General features: G+C 40.3%; 1 protein-coding gene across 2 annotated transcripts in view; it reads right to left on the reverse strand.

Annotated features, from left to right (window-relative positions):
* LOC145934165 (protein bric-a-brac 1) overlaps positions 1–18946 on the reverse strand; it is a 355572-nt gene extending 336626 nt beyond the window's left edge. Inside the window, exons 1-2 of one of the 2 annotated variants that reach the window (XM_083034508.1) lie at positions 18796–18946; positions 17317–17375 (exon numbers count right to left, since the gene is read on the reverse strand). The gene's annotated coding sequence lies outside the window, so the exon portion shown is untranslated. Of the gene's footprint in view, positions 1–17316; positions 17376–18223; positions 18242–18795 lie in introns of those variants that run through there. The other variant, XM_083034509.1, reaches the window with a different exon arrangement.
* Between the last annotated feature and the right edge of the window lie 169 nt (positions 18947–19115).

Below are 19115 nucleotides of genomic sequence, written 5' to 3' on the forward strand. Positions count from 1 at the left end.
AAATATATTAAACATTAAAAATTTTAAATAATTACATGTATATATATATATTTAATAATAAAAATAATTTTTTACAAAATTAAAATTTTTTGTTTGGAGCTATTTATATTTTAGATAATTTTTGACTACTACTAGAAGCTGTCTCTAACTCGAATCTCTATCTCTCTCACTCTGTTTCTCTTTTGCTGCTGGTCGGTCCGGTCGTTACGCATTGACCGAATCCGCGATGGAGAATGATCGATAGCCCTACGCGCGCATAGATATACATATAGGTATATGTGTACACATAACATGTATACGCGCAATCATTTCCAGCAAGTGTTATCCGTTTCAGGAACAGCGGTGAGCGTGGATCATCCTATATAATTATATCGCGACGGTGATCATTATATTATTATAACGTCACAGTAGATACAGCGTTACGTTAATAATAACGATCATTATTATTACAGGGCCATTTCGAAATACGGCACCATCGTTCTCGCTCGCTCGCAAGCCCTTCCCATCTCGCTCGCTCACGGATACATACGCCGCAGTGTCTGTTATGTCATTGTCGGGGGACCGACAGATAACGCTGTTCATCTTGCTCGCGTATAAACTGAAGTAAGTGCGCGGGTGGCGGCGCGTTCGCCCCGTCGTAAATCGCGAATGATTCCGCTAAATTTCCATCTCGTCGAATGCGAGGTGGATAGGAGGATACTGCCGAGTGAGGCAGTAGGGGTTGGCTCGTCGATGGTGCCGGTGGATGGATAATGGGCAGGGTGAATGATAATGCTGCGTGCACACCGTGCCTTCCCGCGGCGCATTCCTCTACGGAATGCTCAGTATCGGAATGAGGAGAGAGAGAGAGAGAGAGAGGGAGGAATTGGTCGATAGAAATTGGACCGGGAAATCGAACCCTTTAGAATTCAGAACGGTCCGAATTTGGAAAAACCAGAAACTCGGAGTTCGAACGGTAAAATTCCAAAGATTACATAAAATTAAGACAGGAAGAGATATTCGCGAATAAATATATATGTAGACAATATGTGATTAAAAATATTGCGGGTACGTTTCTTTCTAGTACTTGTGTGTGACTTCCGTTAAAGGCAATAGTTTTGATATGCTTATATAAGCCCCAAGGATCCGTAAATGATATAGGATAGAGAATCGCGGAATTAAAGAAATTATTAGGACCGACTAAGTAAAAATTATATACGACAGTCGTGTATAATTAAATAATAATAGTAGCGTTTGGAAAACCAGCACACACACATACATGTATGTAGAGCTCTCTCGCGCTACGTATACTTATCTCTCTACTAAAGAAATCACGCGAAGCGTATCGACGCCGCGCATTTTGATTCTAAGAAGGAAGACGATTTCGCGCAGAAACACGCCCGATCATAATGCGCCGTTTGCGCGCCTCCTTGCCCTTACGCCGCGTCGGTAATTTTGATAATTCTGGGTTTCGGATAAGGGCCCGCCTGGACTCCGGCTACCAGTCTTTACACGGCCGATTTTATTATTCTTCTACCTCCGGGTCGTCCTGGATGCGCATCGATGCATTGTCGGCAGTCGATCTTTGGCGATTCAATCGCTCTCTCTCTAATTCCCCGACGTCGATCTCGTCGACAAACGCCGCAGATATTTGAATATTCGGAACAACGCGTATAATATATAATATCAGAGAAGTTCAAATATTTCAGAGATCTCGCAAATTTCTCATATTTAATATATTCAATAACAAAATTTATATTAAATGAAAGTAATCAAATTCCATCTGCACTAATTATTCCAATATTTAAAATGCTATTAGTCGGAATAGATTACATAAAGAATTAAAGCTGTGCAGAATTTTATGAAATTAGAAATTCGAGAAGTAATCTAAAAATATCCAAGAGGCGCGCGTTGCTTAAATATAAGGCTAACTTTGGGAAACGACAATTAATTTATACATTCTATTATCTATCACGATTATGATCAACACACCATTCGGAAATTCTGATTAAGTGATTTCTTCTCTTACTCGTCACCTTTCCGCAGAGACGCGCGATAAATATAGGAAATGGGAAAGTTAGCAGTCTCGCGCATTGTGGAGGAGGTCTGCCGAGTCGCGGGACACGTAGGGAAATAAACTTTTTGTAGCTATCGGCGGCGGCGGCGGGACGTATAAAAGTAAGCATCTCCCGGCAGCGTCAGTCGACCAACCCGCCAGCCACGTCTTTAAGCTTCCTTTCCTTGCGGTAACTTTCACCGCGCGCATCCTCGCCCGCGATAAGACGACGGCGCAGCGAGAGAGAGCGTTATCCAAGAATGAAGATTTCGTTCGTTTACGGCGCGAGCGGCCGATAAATCCCCCGAGACATCTCCATCGCGGTCGTATGGACACGACACGTGAAGACCAGACACGGGTGTGGGTGAGCAAGGAGGGATAATAAACGAGGGAGACCCAGGCAAGGGGGATGGGAGATAGGGAAGGGAGAATGAACCGAGGAAAGGGTGAAACGAAGGGGGAACGGAGATCGAGCCGGGTGCACTTATGCAGCCCGCCTTATGCACCGTACCGGTTCTAGCAATGGTCGAGTCGGTCACGAATATCTAATCAATAATTATTACCGCGAGACTCTCTATTTTTGCGAAGAGAGAGAGAGAGAAAACCGAGAGGAGAGGCCCCCTCTTCTCCCCCTTTTCGCTTTCTTCCCCTACTACGGAGAGGCCCCGGAACCCCCTGTTCCCCTTGCTTACTCTCTTTCTCTTTCTCTCTTCTCTCCTCTGTTTTCCTCCCGAACTCCTTACCTTCCCCACCCCTCCCCGACGTCGTGCACCGTGCCGCCATATTTGCATATTTATAAGGGAATGTAATCGCAGAGCTCGGTTTTCGCCGTTCGTCGCTCGCTGCCGTGGAAAGAATTCCCGCAAGATGGCGGAAAGATTCGTGGTAGACATGCGATCCGATTTCCTACTCCACCCCCTTTCCTCCCTCCCTCCCCCCAAGCCCGCAACCCTCTGCGTAACATATCATCAAGCGCGGCCGATCTAGAAGAAACAATCGTCGGTTTGTTGCGAGATCCCGAATTGTGGAGATCCACGGAGAGGCGGATGAATAAGAATTAGGGATTTTAATGCATATACCGGGCGACTTATTAAACCGGAACCGAAATGGCGGCGAGAGAGGAGGGATCGCCCGGCGCATTAATTTGTTAACAAATCGCCTATAAAGGATAACGTTACGTTATTCTCGTCATTTAGCAATACGATTTGTAGGCGAATTAATGCGCGACCATTGTAACGTTAGAAATGTACATTTTATTCATAGAATCATTAGGCATTAGAATCTAACAAATTGGATGACAGATATTTCAAATTTGTTCTTATAGCATTGCTAAATGGATCGTTAGAAACGCAACAAATAACATAAAGTATAACATGAAACTAATAAGAAAATATATCGTAATTCCTTTCCCGGAATTAATTTGATATTTGCTTTAAAAGTTTGATTATACTCCGATATTTATATGTATAAAGTAATAGAGTAACTATAGAATTTGCTAACAAAAATGCAACATGATAATCAATGTCCAAAGTATCTATTTTAATTAATAAGAGAGAAATATGCAGGCGCACGTCTATTTTTAAATTCTAATTATCAATATGAATCTGTGCTTATCCTTAAACAGTGGAAATTAGCAAAGATAATTAAAACAACAACCGAGACAGACTTGATCCTGCTGTGACATTGCATTATATCAATGCCTGATTGGAATAAGTTCAATTAACAATGCGATATAAATTCATTGGATCTCAGACGATAAAATACATTGTATCATTCGACGACCTTTGGGTTTATGTCACGCTGCGCTATCGTGACATTTTGCCTTGCACTTTGTCTTGTATATATGAATTGTTTTCAATTAAAAAAAAAAAATGCAAAGTGAAACTTATTAATGAGACATATCGATGTCGCACAAATGTGCGTTAAGATTGTGCATATATCCATAGCACACTGTATCTGTACTTTTACGTATTATTTTATTATTATTTACGTCATGTATTTCATATATTTTAAAAAAATATGAAAATCATCTTTCCCTTTTTTCCTTCATAATTCTAGCTTATATTTTTATATAATAAAAATTAAATGAAAATAAGATGATCGGTGGAGCTAAGAGTTAATGCTCGGATATGTTGGCTGGAGAGGCCGGCTCCAATTTATCGGACAAGATTACAATTTCGATCGCGCAGCAGGGAGAGGAATGCGTAACGAGGGCGAACGGATACGCGCCCCGTACCTTCGATATTAATTTATTAATACCCGTGCGACCGAGGATCACGCTAATACGTTATATTATTCGATAATTCGGCGTTAGGGCGTAGATTGAAGTTCGGTTAATACGAATGCCGTCCACACTATATATCGGACGACGTGATTAAAACGTCGGTCGCGCACGGAGATTAGAACGAGTGCCCGAGTGCTTTGATCGTGGACTACCTACGTTATCAAATTACTAACACTAATTACCAATACCAACGTACATTATTATCGATTAATTTGTCTAAATCATATATTCCGCGCCATCGTCAAGTAGAGTCGCGTCTATTAATGAGATGCTCGCTTCACGTCTTGTTATTTTCGTCTCTTTGTTCGCAGAAATGTATTTTAATTCGCAAACAGAAATTTTAGTTTTTTCTTATTGAGTTACTTGAAGTAAAGATTATGAAGAAATTTAAGTAGCTAAATACTTGAACGCATTTACAGATGTTGTAGAAGATAGATGATTCATTCAACAATATTTCTTAACCACATCAATTATTAAACTAATATATCTTCCTTCTAGCAAAATTATACCGATAACAAAACGTATTGGTAGCAAATGCAGTCGGAAAGCATCATCGAGAACAATCTAACTTGCGTCAAGAGGCGCGGACGATTAGCGAGCCCTTCAGTGTCGAGGACTCGACAGACGACCGAGTCTCGAGCTTAATGAGAGTTATCTCCCTGACAGTACCGAATCCTCCTCGTCGGAGTATCCTTATTTACGCCGGCATCGTTAGTGCATTCTTTTCCCTCCGATATCGACTCGATAAACTTCCCCGTCAGTCAGTCAGTCAATCGGTCGCTCGGTTGGTTGGTTGCTTGCTTGCTTATTCGCTCGGTCGGTCGGATTCGTTTCTTCGTCATGCCATCGTCCGTCGTGGCACTTTCCATCCCCCTGTACGTGTATTCCGATCGATCGCCGGCATCGATCGACCGGGCCTCTGTACATTCGCAACGTGCGGTGTGTAAACAGAGAGAAAAGAGAACGAGGCGGCGCGTCTGTCTATGTGTGTGCGAGCTGATGCGATAATGGTGTCTGATGCAGGTTACAATGACACTCGAAGGGAGGCCAGAAAGAGATTGAGCGGAAACACTTATACACGAGCAGATTAAAAAAAAAATGGTTTCGTTAAAGTATGCGATCCTTTGCACATACGTTGCAATACTTTGCATATATAATCGTATAAATATATCTGTTAAAAATTGTAGCTTAAAAATTTCTAAGAAATTCTATTCTCCATTCTTTAAGCTTCTTTAGTGTTGTTTCATCTATCATTATCCGTAATCATCAAACATGTATATATTTTTAAGCGAGAGGAAAAAAAAATTACAAAAGAATCTGTAAAGAAAAGAATACTAAAGTAGAGAGTAGAAAATCAGCTGAAAAAGAAATTCAGAAGCGTGAAAGGGTATCCCTATCAAAGCGGCATATTATTGTGATTTAGCGTTACATGCTCATCTCTTAAGCCATAGTTCTCGTCCCTCTCTTCTACCATACTTTCCATCCTCTTTATACGATCGCGCGTGCACGTCTCTAAACCGACTAAATCGTTGAACCGATTTGGTGGTAAACCGGCTCGATAAGTGGCCGCGATAAAGTAGCAGTTCTCTCTCTTTCTCCGTCTCCCTCTCGCCGCTCTTCAAAGGAAGGCTATTCGCCAATGGGACAGTGGATTTCGCCGGGTGCCTACAACAGCTCTCGCGAATATGCTACCGTACAAAAGCAGCGAGTCACGATCCGCTCGTTACCGGTTCCCTCTCCTGCTTCTCTTCCTTCTTCATCGATCCTCCCTCGATATATCGCGGATCATGAAATCACGAGAATCATCTACCACTGAGAGCCTCCGCCTATCCGTTCTCTCCCGTTCTTCCCTTCCCCCTCACAATTGCCGCCGCCGCCATCGCGCCATCGCGCCATTTGAGCCGATCATACTGCTTAGCGAGTGCATTCGGCATAATGCATAATTCTATGGCCCGCGGTCTGCGCCTCGATGCCTTTGCACTCGCTATCGGTTGCGAACCCGTCCGCGCGATGATACCGGTGATTCGCGATTCCAGGGCGAGGAGGCTGAGACGGGAGAACTGTCTTCTCCTTCGTGAGAGAGCACCTAGCTTAAGAGCGGGCCGAGCTCTTCCTTCTCGTATTTATCGGTATATATACGGCGTACCATGTACGAATTATCGACGAGGTCGATGAGCGCGCGATCCTCCTTCACCGAGGGAAATCGTGAGAGAGATCGTTTCGAATGTTTCCGCGAGAGAAAAGTTCGACCACGATCGACCGCTCGTAGTTTTGCGCGATCCCTCCCCTTCGTGTCACGCTCTCGCCCTCCCGCGAAAACTTTTTTCCCTCCGCCGATGTAGATGATGAGTTAAGTTTGCGCGAGTTAGGCTCGTTCGGGTCGAGGAAACGCTCCGTTGAAAGTGCTTCCGAATAATTGCGCGAAAAAAAGCTTCTTTGCATTTTCTCCGAGATGGAGTAAAAAAAATACTTTGTCTTACGTGGTATCGATAGTATATAAATGACGCAAAAAAATACTTTCTTTTAACTCATCAAGATCTCAACAAGAAAGACAATATTCTTTTTTCTCTAGCTCTCTTTTAATATTTTTTTACATCTACAAAACGACTGAAACATTACATTTCCCCAAGTAATCGAAAGCGAAGCTATGCAACACATGAAACTTTTGCAATTTGACTTGTACTTAATTAATATTTATATATTCATTATATAATTTAAATGGCACAAAAAGATATTCCGAAGATATTACTTAGCAAAGTTTTCATACATAATTTTATTACGGAATAATAATAGTAATATTGTAGTATAGATACTCCAGACAAATTGTGTGAATAATTTAAATGGCACAAAAAGATATTCCGAAGATATTACTTAGCAAAGTTTTCATACGTAATTTTATTACGGAATAATAATAGTAATATTGTAGTATAGATACTCCAGACAAATTGTGCCAATCTTAGGGACAACTGTTTCGTATAGCTTCTAGATCCTATTACATCAAGTCCCACGAACTGTTCAGCACGTATGTCGCGCGCGTGCCACGAAATTCACGGTTATCCTTCTAACAACGTGCCCAATCGAATTTCGGCAAGTCCGAGAACGTCGAGCGCGGGGCAACAGGCACCCCGGGCAGCCAATTCGTACCTCCGGAAATGCGATTTCGATCGACGGGGCTGTGCCTCGTCACCGCCCGTCGTAATCTAACCTGCAATTCGCAATAGGCACTGATTTTTGTTCGGCAGGAGGTCGGCGCAATCGGCATTCGAAACGTCAACGAGCCTTGGACACAAAGTTGTCTCGAAAATTTATACTTCCGAAATTAATTTATACTTTAAGTCACGAATCAACATTTTACCCATTGTTTTATACGATTCAATATTTTATAATATAACAATGCTAATAATATATTAAACGGTAACATATCATGTTACCTTGTAGCAAGGCTTGATAAAATATAATATACAAAAAAGTTTTTTATTAGTTGTTGTAAATATTAATATATAAATATTTCATCAAAGACAGACTTATAAAAGCATTATTTGAACGTCTATGAGATCATGATTGTATAATTTTTAACAAGCGTTTTAAAAATATTTAAATAAGTTGTAGTTATTCTTATTCTTAAAAAAATCTATTACTTTCTTTCTACTATTATTCTGAGATAGAATAAAGAACAAAGAAAAAAATCGAAACAGTGCAAATGTGCATTCTCCAAAACAGACCGTATCCGTGGCATTCTAATAAATATTATTCGAAGTGCCGAAGGGGGTTTCTAGCCATGTCGAGTGGCGCGGGGTTGCTGGGACTAACGTTGGGGGGTAAAACTCGACGGGCGGTGGCATCGGGGGTGGTCGTCAGGCCCCACGGATGGAGAGATTACTCGGTTAAGAGAGCGATTACAATATCTATCCCCGATCTAGTTGACCAATAGGAAATTTAGAAAAACCTGCCCGCGGGGTGTTCGAGTGGCGCATCTGTCAGCGAGTTTTTCACTCGTAGGAGAGGGAAAGGGAGGAATCACGAGCTCTTCATCCCCGACACGTGGATTCGCTATACAAAATATCTAGGATAAATTCGATATACCGCGGAGAAAGTTGTCGCGGTTTCGCGGCTGGTCGGCTCGGCTGAGCTCAACGAGCTCGAGAAATGCGTAATCGCTCGTAAACCGACGTCGTGAACCTTCTCGACGGGCCAATCGAGTCGTGAGAATCGGATACGATGTTGTTCTAATAATCCGAGGGCTCTTTACTACGAGTTGAGCACGTTTCGATGAGATGGAATGCCGTCGCGCTTGCAGCAACTATTATATATGATGCTTTTACGCGAAAGCATGTTTATTCATAATATAAATTATTTGTTATTTTTTTATAAAATATAAAGACCGTATAAAATTCAAATTCAGAGAACCTTGGCAAGTATAAAATCGAGTTTTCTTACAAGATTTGAAGATATAGCGTGATTAAAGATGTTTAATATTGAAAAGGAAAGAATTCTCGTGCGAATTAAATTTTAAAGAGATGCAAAATATAGAGAACGATATTTCTTTAACTTTAATTTGAAGTAGATTGAATTTTAAAATTTAAATTAAATCAATATTTCTCTACAGAATATTCTTATAAATAACTGAAAATGGAGAAAGTATAAGAATTATTATTTTAATTTTAGGATCAATAAATGCTATAAATATTACGTAGCAATATTCTTTGTACCATTCCTACAGACATAATATTACAGTATTACTGTGTCTGGAAAGCGTTTCTTTTTGTTTCTCTCGACGATCTCCCTACGCCAATGAAAAACGCGTCCTCGCTTTTTATGTAAATCAAATAATAATCGTCTTCGCGCATGGAAAGCTAGAAGTGTGTTAACGCCCAGTGTTATGCAAAGGACTAGAGTTCCTATTACTATTTACATACAATCGAATCTATCGCGCATACATTTACATACTGCGTAAATGGGTCATCTCCGAGCAAGGCTAATGAATATATTATATAAAAAAAAATTGTACAAAAATATATACAGTAAGTATATGCATATATATCATATGAGGCGTTGAGCGCCAAAAGGATCTAACCCCAATGAAAATGGAACCTTGGGATGTGGTTAACTCAATTTATTAAAAAACGTGGGTTAAACCTCATATATTTCCGACTACTCTAATCCGAAATTCGAGAAATCGTTTTCCTCAAAACTCATCGATATTCTTCGACAGACCGTTTGTTCGATCGGCCTTTGATCTCTTTGCAAATTGCTGCTCTAATTTTTCCGCGAGATTATTCGTCTGTGAAATGTTATCACGTACTCCCGCAAACAATAATCTGATCGATTAGCTTTATTTCGCCAGTCTTTTTTAATGGTACATATATTGATATTGTTTTTAGAGATAATATCTGATATAGATATATTTCAAATTCGTCATCTTTTCTTGTATACGCGAAACTAAATTTTTTTTTTTTAGTACAATTTTTATATGTAATCTCTAAATCTCTAATCTGTAAACTAATCAATCATTAGTTCTGTATACGCGAATTGTATTAAATATCTCGATCTTTTTTTGTCTTTCTCCCCATAATTCTCCTAAATATTTTTTAAAATAATGTTACAAGATTTTCAAGCCTTAATTGTTAATATGAAATATTTCAATATGTATATGCGATATAGTTTTATTGTGCTTTTAAATTTTAAATTTAATACAGGAAACAAAAATTGACTGCAAGTTCGATGAATCTATTATTAAAGGGGCAGATAGCGAACTTGAGACAACCCGTATAATTGCCGCTATCTATCAAGAGCGCAACCTGGTAATTTTAAGTAATGTCGCAAGTTAATACGAGTGTTTTGTGCCGTATGAACGTTTCTTATACCGTCGTATGGCAACGTAGCAATTTCAATAAATTTCAATAATTTTAATTAGCATTCTCGGATAACTGTTATTGCTTGCATATGCTACTATTATATGATCTTATACCGTGATGTACATTTATATCGCAATATTATACTGGTTTATTGCTGGATTATAATTGCAATAATATCGCATATCTATAGACTGATATAACATCACAATCGCGTTTCTCATTCCTTCGCTCATACATTTGGAAATAACATCTCATCAAAACTAAAATTAAGAGACATCTAACATTTTTAAATATTACTATATTACACAGTTCTTCGTCTTCAAGAACATAAGTCTGCCTATATATTTAAGTAATGAGAAAAATTTATCGATCATCTTTCCTAAAGAGGTATATAGTTATATATGCCTCTCTTATATAGTATTCTGAAAAAATGTACTATAAATTATAGATTGCGATTTATATTCCAGCAAACTAGACGGATTGGTGGATTACAATTGCCTATAAAAAAATTGCACTGTCATCATTCTCGATTTATTTTTCAGATCCATCAATATATCTTTCGATCGATGAGGATCAACAAGCGGAAATGTCGAGCAATCTAGGGGAATGGATATTCAGTGGATTTGTTTTCGATTGGCTTTTCCGCGCGAGGCATCGCTGACGGTACGAGTGAGAGGAAACAGGAAAGGAAGAGAAAGAGAGAGGAGAGTGAGAGAGAGGAAGAACGATGAGGCGATAGAAGGCAAAGAGGGGTTGGCATAAATATTAATATAATAGCACTGATTGCGCTAGATCGCGGGGGTGCGCGCGAGCGTACGACACGTTGCAAATAACACGCGGTAGGGAAATGTGGCGAGGGGTAGAGGAGGGAGAGGGTAGCGCAATGAGAGAGGATGCGAAAAGAGAGAGAGAGAGAGAAAGGAGAGAGCGCGAGTTGGTTATGTCGGTAGCATAGTGACATATCCGAGAGCAACAACGTGATGACGCGAGAGCAAGAGCAAAGGGGTGGCAAAAGGGGGTGGAGGGTCGGCAAAAGAGACAAAGTGCGATGAGTAGAGAGAGAAATAGAGACGGAGAGAAAAAGAGACAGAGAGAATGCGAGGAACCAGGAGGGAGATAAATAGACAGATAGACGGATAGAGAAAGAGAGAGCATCAACGAAGAGAACGGGTGGAGGAAAGAGAGGGAAAACTGTGTTCCACGTCGCGGGTGTCGGGGCTTTTCCGGGAGCGGGGATGGCACCACGGGCATTAAATATACACGCTGATTTGTCGTCCGCGGATTGTCACCTCTGATAGCTTTCATTTTGTTGTATATCGGTACACGCGCGAACGCCCCGCGCTCTCTCGCGCCCCGCCGCGCTTTTCGACGTAATTCGGCCCGCTTGATTGACTTTTGAGCTGGCCTTTATGACGATATCCGCCCCTTCCCCCCTAGCCTTCCCTCCCTCTTCTCGTATCCTTTTCCCTCTCCCCCTCCCTCTCTCGACGAGAACGGCGATTTATCGGGTACCGCGCGCTCGCTCTCGTTCTGCCCCGCTTTTCCGCGGACTAGGTTTGCTGATCGGGTGCCCCTTCGTCAACCAAACGAATCCGGCGCCCAGGGCGCGACGTTTTCGGCAACGACACCACAGGGCAAACTGACAATACAGGAGAGAGCGTGTCAAAATGATCGCACGAGAGTACGCGACCAGCGATGATATTTCCTCCCCTATCCTCCCCCTGGCTTTTTCGGTAAATTTATACTCCAACTCTAATGTCAATCAGTGTAAATTCGTATTATCCGGAAAATACAATTAGCGGCGAATAATGACGATGTAAACTATTGTATTCGAGATAAATTTCAATTTTATCATTAACAGAGAGAGAGAGAGAGAGAGAGAGAGAGAGAGCAGGTCAATTTTTTATAGTCATTTATTTTGTACTTTTAGTTATATAGAATATTTCTGAAAATCACTCACATCTTACTATTACGAGAAACTTTTGAAACTCGCAGATCGATGTAAAACATGTTCGCTCGATGCAAATTGTTACAATAGGTACAAACGAATATTCGCTGTCATTTGCAATTCATTTACGCGCAGCCGAGTTCCTTTTCTCCTTCTCCACCCTTCCCCTTTTCCTTTTTTCATTTCATTTCACGAATGGTAAACTCGTTCCGGATTAAATCGCGCGTTTCTTATCGGTCTCGCGCGCAAGCCTCCATTCGTTTCCTTAGTTATTTATCCTTATCGCTTGCCTGTTTCCACGAGCCGCGTCGCGGTATATTTTATCAACAACGTCGGTACTCACAATGATTTTGAATAATACGCGGCGGCCCTCCCCGCATTTGTTGAACGTCCGAAGAATTCCGCTCGTATTGTCCGTCGCCGGAAACATCGCGAGTTTGTTTCCCCGCGTTTGTCTTCGTACAAGAGCGCGACGAGTCGCACCTTCGAAGAAATAAATATCCTTAATTCCTCGAAAATCATAAAGCTCTTTTTAAAGCCTTCCACGGATTTGCGATACGTTCGATCGTGTTTTTTATCGGCATAAATAATTCGTCATCCTTATAATTAAGGCATGAAAATCAGCTGACAGTGATCTTGAAAATTTTATTCAAATTTTAAAATATCCTATACTGTATAGAGAATAATAATTATTCCAATAAATTTTGCCTAAGGAAGGATTAATTTTAATTAACCAAAGTATCTATAGACACCACGAATGTTATATATATTTTAGCTTTATACAATTTTCTTACGCTTGCACGAATAAAAAAAAATCATCGTTCTTGATTAAATCGTTCGTCGGTCGACTATAATTTTGGAAACTCAATTTTTGTTAGAGTTTTCTGATAGATATGATTATTGTATACGTTTCAGCATGACATGTGAACTCCGCGCTTTTACGGCAATAAGAAAATCATTAACCTAAATGAAAGTAACCTTTAAATCTATCGATCGACTATAATTTTGGAAACTTTGGTTTCATCAAAATTGAAATCCCTGATAGAGATATGAGAATTATATATTACAACCTGACACATCGGTATGACACTGCTTTTACGCTGAATAAGAAAATCATCGCGTCTAATTAAATCCGTCCGTAAATCGACTATAATTTTGGAGACTATTAGTGGCATATTTTTTTTCCTTTTTGATAGATACGACGTTGCATTATTTATATATAAGATCGTTCTGCGGATAAGATGGAAAGAGAGACATCATTTTCTAATCATCGTTCCATATAAGGAATGGCAGTTGCAAGGGCAAAAATTGTTATGATTGGCAAAAAATTGAACGCGCCAGATGGATAAGATGAACGACTGATGAATAATGCGACTGGACGCTGATGAATAACGCGAGGGACCGACATGACGGCATTACGGCAAATCTACCCTTTCTTCCTTCTTCACGCATTTCAGCCGAGACTGCGGCATTAACCCTCTTGTCGAGCACAATGGTCACTATAACTGCCATCATCGCAAAAGTAATGAAACGCGTTCGTCTCGACCCGATATGGAAGATAGTAAAGTAATTTGAGATAGCAAAAAAAAAAAGTGCGAAGCAATTTATTTATTTGATTGTCAAATTATTCAGCAGTCAACAATCGCGAAAGAGCATTTTTATATACGCGTAATGCACTTTAAATAAGAATCTTGTCAAATTTTTATATACAATTTCTCCCTCCCCAAAAAATGTCAAGTATCATTTATTATAAAAAAAATATACAAAGATTTAATCGATGCGTAAAATTTAATTTCCATGCGTTCCGGGAGATTTGCACTTGCATGGGCAGCTGAATGGCAGCGAAACTCTTATCGCGGCGTGTGTTGCGTCTATGCGAATTACGCGGCGAATCGCTTTACGTCGCGACGAGGAACGACTGAAGTAGACGGCACGCGAACACCACCACGGCGCGCGATAAGCGATTTATTGTTTTGTCATTCTATGCTCCAGATAGCCTGGAATGCGAACTTCATTACTTCTCTTCTCGCGCCATTGTCGCGCGCACGTTGCGCCGATACGATATACAAATCGCCGTGACCCCTCAGGCGATCCGTGCTAGCAATTCGCGACAACTCGTTCGCTGCTAATCGTCGACCTAATCACCAGCTATGTATTTCGCGCGAGCTCGGTATCAATTGATTATTTCAAGCAGAAATCTCGAAACGATTTCGTATCAAATAATAGACCTCATAATTTATATATTAAAAGTAATTTTAGATTAATTTTGAATGGTGCAAAGATTTCTTTTTATTCTGATGTGTGAGATGATACATTAGAAATTATTTATTGAATTCTTTATACAATTTTTCTTATTATAAAATAGGAAGGATCTTTATGAAAAATATTTTAAATTGAATGAAAAATCTTTATATGAGTAAATCAAATTTTGATAATCATGTTTATTAAAGTCTCCCATCATCTTTCCTCCCCCCAAGTAGATTAATTTTAAATTCTTTCATTACTTTGATACAAAATAATTTCTGCTTTTATTTTTTAGATATTTCCTGACTAGACTTAGAGCTAATTTAAAAAAGCAGAAGTAAGCCTAGTTCCTAATTGGAAAAACGTATTTCACCCTCTATGGCCCTATTCAACGACCTCTGATAACTCTATTCCGTAGGTTAACTCGCGTAAAACAGATAGGGCGAAGTGGCACAAGCGGCGACGAGCATCGACGACGACAATCGACGGAAACGCAAAGGGTGTCGCTTCCTCTTCCCCTCGTCCACCCCCAGACTCGGCTTCTCGCGTTGGTCTTACATTCGCCTAGCGCCCCGATACCGCGTGCGATAGAGTTTGCTGGTGCCGGTTATTGGAAATAGCCCGGTCGGTCGATCTACCCCGCCGTGAAATACACACAAGTCTAGCGCGCGAGCCTACGTCATACCTTGGCGTGTGTACATTATTCATGGCCATCGGTGAAAAGGGCGCCAGCCGTATTACGTATGCCGCGGGTTATTATGCCCACTAAATGTTTAATGTGTTTGCCTTCCTTCGCCGGCCACGGACGTGGCTTTATGTTTTAGTAAGTAAATTACTGTTTTTTTTTTATTAGTCCTCCACCGTTTATGTTGGTTCAATCGATTCACGGCTCTCTCGCTCTCTTCTCCCTCCCCCCTTTTTGATCCCCTTGCCACGATCTCTTTCTTTGTCTAGCATATGTCCCGTATATATATATATATATATATATATATATATATTTATATATGTATGCATATGTATGTATGTGATGTGTGTATATAAGCGCGCGCGCATTTGTCGCATCTGTGTGGTTCTTTCTCGACGTGAATTTTTATACCGCCGCTTGGCGAATATTTAATCGTCCTATCTTATTCATTTTTAGTGCGTCGTACGCTCCCCTCGTCCCCGAAATAAGGGCGACCGTGCACAATAGCGCGCAATGAATTTCAAAGTTCGACCCTTCTTTCACTCGTTCCGGCCGTACAATGCCAGAAGAAAATAGCGACGAATCGTAATTGTTTTGCAAGTGCCTCGTTTCGCCTCGCCGAGGAAAAATTTCCGCGGCTCGCCCGCAAGATATGCTCTCGTAAGTTGTAACGACAAACCTCCCTGCGTGGAGAAGAGAAAGAAGAAGGGACCGCGAGAAAAACGGAACGTACGACGAAAGAGGGGTGTAAAGTTTCTCTCGTCGACGCGCCGGAAGTTCGTTATTTACAAAATTAATATCCGGCAGAGCTTTTCCTCGGACCTCCGTTAGCCGAAAGGAGAGACGGGCGGATTGCACGATAGGTCGACGGGATAAGGGGGTGAAAAGGGGGACAGGTCGTTAAAACCGCGATCGCAAAAACGCGCAATGCCGAAACGCGAAGCTCGGCGGAAAGTTTGGAATTTACTGCCCCGACATATTGGCTACGAAAGCACACGAAATTAAGGCTAGTAAAACACTCGCCTGACACGTGCCCAACCCCCTCGTACACGTCCTCCCTCTCACCTCTATCTACTACCTACCTACCCCGTCACTGCCTCTTTTCTCCGCGTTGTATCTCGCGAGAGCGAAAATGTTCGACGGTCGGGTCTGGACCCCGTCGTCTTTCGCGACGGGAAAATTTGCATGAAATATTTCGCGACGGCGGAAAAAGTCGCGGCCGTTTCAGCTAATTCGTCTGAAAGGGCGCCAAAAATGTTTGCCCAGATCTCGATACACGTCGCGCGCTCGTTTCGCGATGAAATAACGCGACACGGTATAAATGCGATTTAATTTTTCACACGGACATCGCGACCTTTTTTATTTCTCGTTCTCCATCCTTCCTCTCCGCCGAGGATCGGGGCGCCCTTTATTCGCGATGTACGTATATAAACTCCCTTTTCGCACACGCGGTCGACGAACGGTTCGATATTTTTGTTTGGATTTTAATAACGCGATATTTTCTATAGCAACGCCGGAAACGACCGGTGCATCTTTAACAATGAGTTGTATTTTGCATATGAATTTGATTTGTTCCACGTTGGAAAAATGTCATCTCTCTTTCGCGACGCTTAGCATAGGATAATCGTTATATCATAACTTTGCAAATTTAATAGTATTCATTATACAAAAATTGTATAAGTTTTATACTATATATTAAGTTTTTTAAAACATGTTCCTACACATTTTTAGCGCAATTGTTCTTGTAGATTCAAATAAATTCTCTTACAACGATACATTCGATTTTATGACATGTATAAATAATAAAAATTGGTCTCAGACAAAATTATTAATAATTATATTGGTAATAAAACTGAATATTATAGAATATATTTGCTTCGATGTAAGATTCTAATTTTAGATGTAAGTTGCAGACTGTGTTTAATATGGAACAGATGGCGACATCTTTTAGCTGCAACACGAGCTGCATTTCTCATTCTCCAATGTTGCACGGTAATACAGACTATCAAATTATTATATATAATCGATTTAATAAATTATTATAGTTTATTCTTTAATCAATAGGTTTTTTTATTAATATAAAAAAATAAAAGTAATGTCACGTTTAAACGTATAACATGATTGATCATATGTATAAATAGATATGAAATATATATGTAATTATAGTGCAATTAATATGGGAAAATACATTTACAATTAGTATATTTAATTAATAATGACATGAATAATACATCGAAGCAAAAGATAAACAAAAATTGGACTTACCAAAATGATGAATGAAAAAGAAGTAGGAGGTCCGAAAATGTGCGAGGAGACGTGTGCGTCTGTAACAGAAAAAGATTTTTGTAAATAAAAATGTGAAGAAATTCAAGGATGTTTCAAGTAAATAATTAATAACGCTTTGTTAATTATCGAATATCATTTACATATTTATAAATATCACATATTACACTTCAATATCGTCACAGAAAATAAAAGGGAAAATTTGCTATGAATGCAAAATCATTTTTTCACAGCTTCAGGAGTATGGAATAAAAAATTATATACTGCTCCTTAAATAAATCTTAGAAAAAATATGACAATTTTTTTTTTAAATAAACAACTCAATTATAAATTTGATTGCAAACGAAACAATTATTTTTTACAACACACATCTTTATATTATATTATTGAAAACTGTTAATAAGAAAATAAAATTTATATTTTGTATCTCAAAATTTAAATTTCCTAAATATTTCGTCACGTAAAGGAAATAAAGTATATTTATATATGCACTAAATTATTGAATTCAAATAAATATCTATTTCAATAGTCCTTTACATATAATTTATTTGAAACAAAATATTTATCTGTTTTGAAAAAGATTTTCTTTAGATCAAATAAATATTTTATTCACATCAAATCAATATTATTAGTTTCAAGTAAATGGTTTATTTGAGGAGTATTGAAATAAATATTTAATTTTTTTCAGCGTGCATGTATCAAAATTTAAAAATAGATTAAAAACAATTATATTTTCTATAGAGAAAAATATATTATATTTTATGCTAAAAGAATAATTCATATCTGCTCAATCTACTCAACTTAATAACTCATAATTAATTTCAATAAATAATTGATATAAGAATAATTTAAGAATATTTACAAATTATACAATAGAGCAGATAATTACATTGGTCAGTTATTTCCTCCGGGTTATTAAGAGAAACAATATTCACGGCTCTTATGCAGAAATATTTGCAAGAGAAAGAAACAACAACTGTGAAAACATTTTGAAATTCAAACGGTCCGTTTCGCGTGAAAGCAGATCTGCTGCACGAGGGGAACTCTAGATGCGGCCCTGCTGGCGACCGATCCTCTCGGGACGACTGTCGCGTCGCGGCGCGACCTGCGTCGCGGCGGCGCGGCGTGACGTTTCGTCGTCGTCGCTCACGCACACGTACACAATCGCAGGCTCATTCATCTACCTACGCACACGCACACATACACACACACCGCGACGCAACCACTTGTGGATCGCCCGGTCTCGTCGCGACGTGCCGCGTCGGCGGATCGCGCGGTTTTCTCGACGCCGGCGTCCTGGTCGGCATGCGGTCCCGCATGCGTCGTCCGGGAAACGCGCGCGCGCGCTACGTCCGCGAAAATCGGGCGGCACGCGCGCGGGTGTCAAACCACACACACGCCATGTCAAACGTGCACGGCCGTCGCAAATGCGAAAAAGTAAAGTGAAACCGGTGGGCTCACCGAAATCCCTGAAGTTGCCTCGAATCCAGGAGTCGTGAGAAGCGTCCCGTTGCGATCCGTTTCCCGAAAACTTGGCTAAAATCACTGCGAAAAAAACTGCTGCGGCACACGCGACGAGAGGATCCGCAGATATAAAGACAACTTCATGTACACAGTGCGACCGTGGCGCCGCGACGCCGAGAAAACTCGACGGCCCTCTCTCTTTCTTCTGGGGTTTCTCTCTCTCTCTCTCTCGCTCTTATTCTCTTCTGCTCTCTGGAGCACGATGTAAAACGTCGTGTATAATTTTTTGCACGGTGTGACGAAAGTGCACCCAGAGC

The sequence above is a fragment of the Prenolepis imparis genome, unplaced genomic scaffold (assembly GCF_030444845.1).
Source record: "Prenolepis imparis isolate NDT839.2.m4 unplaced genomic scaffold, iyPreImpa1.0 SCAF_3, whole genome shotgun sequence".
NCBI classification, from domain to species: domain Eukaryota; kingdom Metazoa; phylum Arthropoda; class Insecta; order Hymenoptera; family Formicidae; genus Prenolepis; species Prenolepis imparis.